The following is a 5,792-nucleotide window of genomic DNA, read 5'->3' as shown; positions in this document are numbered from 1 at the left end:
CAAGCTACTCCTTGGAGGCAAGGATTCTGGGGCTTCATCTGACATACTTTGGACATGTTGCCAGGAGGGACGGGTCCTTGGAAAGGGACATCATGCTTGGGAGGGTGGAGGGACAGCGCAGCAGGGGAAGACCCTCTATGAGATGGATTGATGTGATGACTGGGGTAATCGGGATGGGTGTGTCAGAGGCGGTGCGGTTGGCGCAGGATAGAGCAGGGTTTAGGGCTGTTGTGCACAGGGTCGCTATGAGTCGGAAACGACTCGACGGCACATAACAACAACAACAACATCCCTCTAATTATGATGCCACATTCCTGTTCATAGAGTCCAGCTTCTCGGATAATTTGTTCAGCATACAATTTAAATAGGTGTGGAGAAAGAATACATCTCTGATACACTCCCTCCTTAATTTTACGCCATGCAGTGTTCCCCTGCTCTGTTCACACAATAGCCTCTTGGCTCAGGTATAGGTTGTGCGTATAGCACAATTAAGTGCTCTGGACTTCCCTTCTTCTCAATGTTAGGCACAACTTCTTATGATCCACACAGTCAAATGCATTTGCATAGTCAATAATGCGCAAATAGATATTCTTCTTTTATTTACTTTCTGCCAGGATCAATCTGACATAAACAGTGATATCTCTGGTGCCACGGCCTCATCTAAATCCTGCTTAAACTTCTCGGAGTTCCCCATCTATGTTCAGTTCTAGCCATTTTGAATGATCTTCAGCAGTATTTTGCTTGCATGTGATATTAATGATATTGTTCTAGTTTCCACATTTAGTTGGATCATCTTTCTTGGGAATGGGAATAAATATGTACTTCTTCCAATCAGACAGCTGTCCTCCAAATTTCCTGACATAGACTGGTGAACACATTCAAGGCTGCATCTGTTAACTAAAACAAGTCAATTGGTATCCCATTGATTCCTGGGGCCTTATTTTGTGCCAATGCCTTCAATGCAGCTTTTATTTCTGCCTTCATTACCATTGGTTTCTGTTCATGTGGTACTTCCTGAAATTTTTCAGTGTTAATTAGTTCTTTCTGGTACAGTGACTCTGTGTATTCCCTCCATCTTCTTTTGATACTTTCTGGGTCATTCCATATATTGCTCATAACATCTTTTAGTATTACAACATGAGGCTTAAATTCCTCTCTTAGCCTATCTCTAATCCCTGACCAAAAGGTAATGATGATGAAGGAGGGAATTCAAACTGCTCTGAAGGAACTAGCAAAAATATAAGGCCCCAGGTATTGATGGGATATCAATTGATATATTTCAACAGAGAGATGCAGCCCTGGACGTTTTCACCACATTGTGCCACAAAATTTGGAGGACAACCATCTGGTCAACTGACTGGAAGAGATGAATATTTATTCCCATTTCAAAAAAAAAGGTGATCTAACAGGATGTGGAAATTATCAAATGATATCACACTAATAGCACACACAGGCAAATTCCTGCTTAAGATCATCCAAAAACAACTGGAACAATACATCTACGGAGAACTACCAGAAATATAAGCTGGATCTTGAAGAGGCTGTGGTACTAGGGATATCATTGCAAATGTCGGATGGATCTTGGCTAAAATAGAGAATACCAGAGGAACGTCTATCTATGTTTCATTGCCTATGCAAAGGCATTTGACTGTGTAGGCCATGATTAATTATGTCTAACATTGAGGAAATAGGAATCCCAGAATACCTGATTGTGTTCATGGGAAATCTATACTTGGACAAGGAAGCAGGCATCTGAACAGAACAAGGAAACACTGTATAGTTCAAAATAAGGAAAGGAGTGTGTCAGAGATATGTCCTGTCTTCATACCTTTTCAATTTATATGTAGAACAGATCATCCAGGAGGCTGGGCTCTATGAGGAAGAATGTGGTATCAGAATTGGAGGAAGACTCATCAACAAACTGTGTTATACTGGTGACACAACCTTGCCTGCTTAAACTGAGGAGGGCCTGATATATTTGCTGAAGAGGGTCAAGGACTCTTCAATATGGATATCAAGAAAACAGAGATTCTCACCACTGGGCCAATTAACAGTATCACGATAGAGAAAAGGTTGAAATTGTTTACAGCTTCAGCTTGCTTGACTCCACAATTAACACTCTTGACACCAGCAGTCTGGAAATCAAACAAGGAATTGCATTGGGAAAATCTGCTGTTGGGGATCTCTTCAGAGTGCTAAAGAGCAAGGTTTAGAGACTAAGGTGCACTTGATTCAGGCCAGGTCTTCTCAATTCCTTGTTATGCATCAGACAGATGGACAATGACCAAATATGACAGAAGAAAAATTTATGCCTTTGAGTTGTGGTGCTGGAAAAGAGTATTGAGCATGGCCTGCCAAGAGAACTAACAGTTCTATCCTGGAGAGGGTGAAGTCAAGCTGCTCCTTGGAGACAAGGATTTTGAAGTTCCATCTCGCATATTTTGGGTATGTTTCCAGGATGGACTAGCCTTTGGAAAAGGACATCATGCTTGGAATGGTGGAGAGATAGCACAGGAGAGTTAAGAGCCTGAATCAGCTGGACTGACACAGTAACTGGTATAATCGGAGCAGGTGTGTCAGAAGCAGTGAGATTGGCTCGAGACAAGACAAGATTCAGATCTTGTACATGGGTTGCTATGAGTTGTAGTCTGTTTGATGACACATAGCCACAACAATCCCTGCTAACCATTGATACACTTGCTTTTATGCATTTGGCCTAGTCTTCAGGGAGCTACGCTGTCAACCCAAAACCCCCATCCTGGTGATTCAAACCCACTAACTGTCCATAGGAGAAAGATCGTGTGATACAGCCTCAACCCCAATGGAGGACCAGCTGTGAGTTCTGGCTCAAAGAGAGTGTGTTTAATGTTCTATATCATATGATATTTGCCCTTTCATGAAGACATTTTACTTGGAATAATGTGTCAAAGTTGATCCAAGCTGTATTACCTATCAGGACTTCACTTTCCCCCCGTGCCTGAATAATATTCCCATGTACCGCTGCACATTGAGCTCTAGGGGGACAGTCTATAGGGAGTTGGACTGCCAGTCCAAAGGCAACACTTCTTTAGCAGTTCAAACCACTTGCTGCTCCATGGAAGAAAGATGGTCACTGTCCTCCAATGTGAATTATAGCCTCTGAAAAGCTGCTGGGTGGTCAGTTGTGAGTTGGTTCCAGCTAGATGATCATGAAGTGAGAGAGAAATGTGTCACATTCATTTTATTCATTCATCTGCTGATAGCCACATGGTTTGTTCCAACCTTTTGACTACTGTAAATAATGCTACAGTGAACACTGGTGGCTAGTGAGGCAGGGCTAGTGTGTACTGTACGTGAACTAGCTCTGTGGGGAGTGACTCGTGGTTTTTAACTCATCACATACTAAGAATGTCTAAAATAGGCAGGCCTTTGTGTGCATCAGGTAGGTGGCCTCTTGCTTATGTGTTTGAACAGAAAATAAAGTCCACCACCTTATCCCTCCATCCTTCTCTGTTTCAGTTAGTCCTCAGAGGGCTGCATGGCACTCCAAGCTGGATACATCACCCTTAGAGCCCTAATTCTCAAGTAGGAAAACATTTTAAACTATTGTGTTTATTAAAACATTGCATCTAGCAGTTCTCTATGGCCCTCTATGCTCCTACTCTGCACAGAGGGCTTGTTTCTCCAAGTTGTGTTGCTTCTATTCCTCACAACTTATGTCTAAATTCTACAATGAGCTTGAATATAGGTGGTCTATCTCCTGCTGTCTAACAGTTACTACTCACCTACAGTTACTAATCTTTAAAATAATCTAGCACCTTTCTTCCTGTTGATGTCTGAGATAAAAGAATCATAGTTTTGTTAGCTTTCTCAATCAACAAAACCAATCTATGAGAACTTGAGAGAAATACAGGGTCACAAGTCATCATTGTTTTATTGTTGTTGACATAAAAAAGTGTTAAACTCCACCTGAACAGTAGTTGTGGTTGGAAGATACTGGCTTTTACAAAATAACAAACCAAATCCTCCTTTGCCTGTTTATGGTTATCACGGGTCACCTCATTCAGCCACAATGCTGATTACATTCTTTCTCCTGCCCTACCCTGAAGGCTAAGCTCTGAGGCCAAGGAGCAGGGTCTGCTCTTCTCTGAGAACTGAGAGCTCAAAACATGGGCAGAAGAGATGTGGGGGGGGTGAGCGGATGAAGGATTGTGGGTGGGGATGTGAGTGGATGGAGGGAACACACAATTTGAGGGACTGCCTCCCTGCCACACATCTTCGCATCCTGAGACCCCTGGTCCCAACAGCACCTGCAGAGATAGCATGGAACATTCCTAGCTGAGGAAGGAAAGGGTGAGGCAGCTGGGGAGTGCCTGGTGAGTATATCTTAGTCTGTGATTCTGACACCCATGCAGATCTTAAAGCTATGAGGGTGTGGTGCCGGATGGGCCAGTGACATCAGCTAGGTGGACTGTGGGTGTGTTTGGCCCTTGATGTACCAGCCTCTTCTTCCCATTATTTTGTCTTTGTGGCATGCAAGCATGGGCTTTGCTCTGGCCCTAGTGGGGCAGAAATGCAGGGTAGACTGAGCAGCCAGGGTGCTGGGGCTCCATCTCACTCTCAGTGACCTGTGACCCTGACCCAGCCCCTTTGCCTCTCAGTCTCAGCTTGTGGCCTGAGCTATTAGCCGCTGTCCAGTTGGCTTTGAGCCATATGACATCATGCACAGCAGAGAGAAACGCTGTCCATTTTTGTCAATGACCATGATCTATTGTGAACTGGTAGAATATTGAGATGCACAAGGGCTTTTACCAGCTGATCTTATAAAATAGATGATCAGGTTTTTCTTCCTAGTTTGTTTTAGTCTAGAAGCCCCACTAAATCCTGTCCAGCATTGTAACCACATTCAAGTCTCTATGAACCACACTCACTCATTGGCTGTGGCAGCTGTTTCGCAAAGATAGCCTCATAGGTGTGCCTCTAGGTGTAGACAAGCCAGTGTGCCATCTCCTGCCTCCCTGACTCATTGGCCTTTACCACAAAGTGGCAGGCAAGGCTGGGCCAGTTCTAAGCACAACCTTCAACAAGACTTGGCAGTCCCTGCTTCTGCTTAGGCACTGAGAGCAAAAGGTCCAGAGCCATGGTGTCCCACTGTCTTTGTCTATGCTCCAGGCAGAAGGGACAGCTTCTTGGGCTGCAGCTTCAGGAAAGCCCCAAGCAAAAACCAAGAGAACCCTCTCCTGAGCTCCAGTCAACTCCTAGAACCATAGGAGAGCATAGAATGGCGATTGTTTTCAACTCCTGAGTTTTGGAGCATGTTATGCAGGCAGAAATAGAGCACAGAGATGTGGGTAAAGCCTGGGTGACTAACACCAGCTGCCTGCACAGTATTCATTGTAGGGACTGGGAAGGTCTTCCCCAGTATCAACGCAACAGAACAGAGTAAAACTGCCCCATAGGGTTACTAGGGCTGTCACATCTTTCCTCTGTGGAGAGGTTTGCCTGTCAACTTTTCAGTTACTAAGGGAGCAGTTAAGTTCTGCCCCACCAAGGTTCCTTGTCAGCACATGTTGTTGTAAGGTGCCATTAAGCCAACTATGATTCATAGCACCCCACGGACAATGGATCTTAACTATGCCCTATTCTGTGCCATTCTCTCCATTTCTGACATACTCAAACAAACCTATTGTTTGATCCATCTTGTTGAAGGTCTTAACTCTCTTTCACTGACCCTCCACCTTTCCAAGCATGATGTACTTTTCCAATGACTATCCCTCCTAGACTGAGCTCTGGTGGCTTAGTGGTAAAACTCT

This window comes from Elephantulus edwardii, unplaced genomic scaffold (genome assembly GCF_000299155.1).
Source record: "Elephantulus edwardii isolate Elephantulus edwardi_28Jun2011 unplaced genomic scaffold, EleEdw1.0 scaffold00272, whole genome shotgun sequence".
Classification (NCBI taxonomy): Eukaryota; Metazoa; Chordata; class Mammalia; order Macroscelidea; family Macroscelididae; genus Elephantulus; species Elephantulus edwardii.
Note: the sequence above shows the minus strand (reverse complement) of the source record.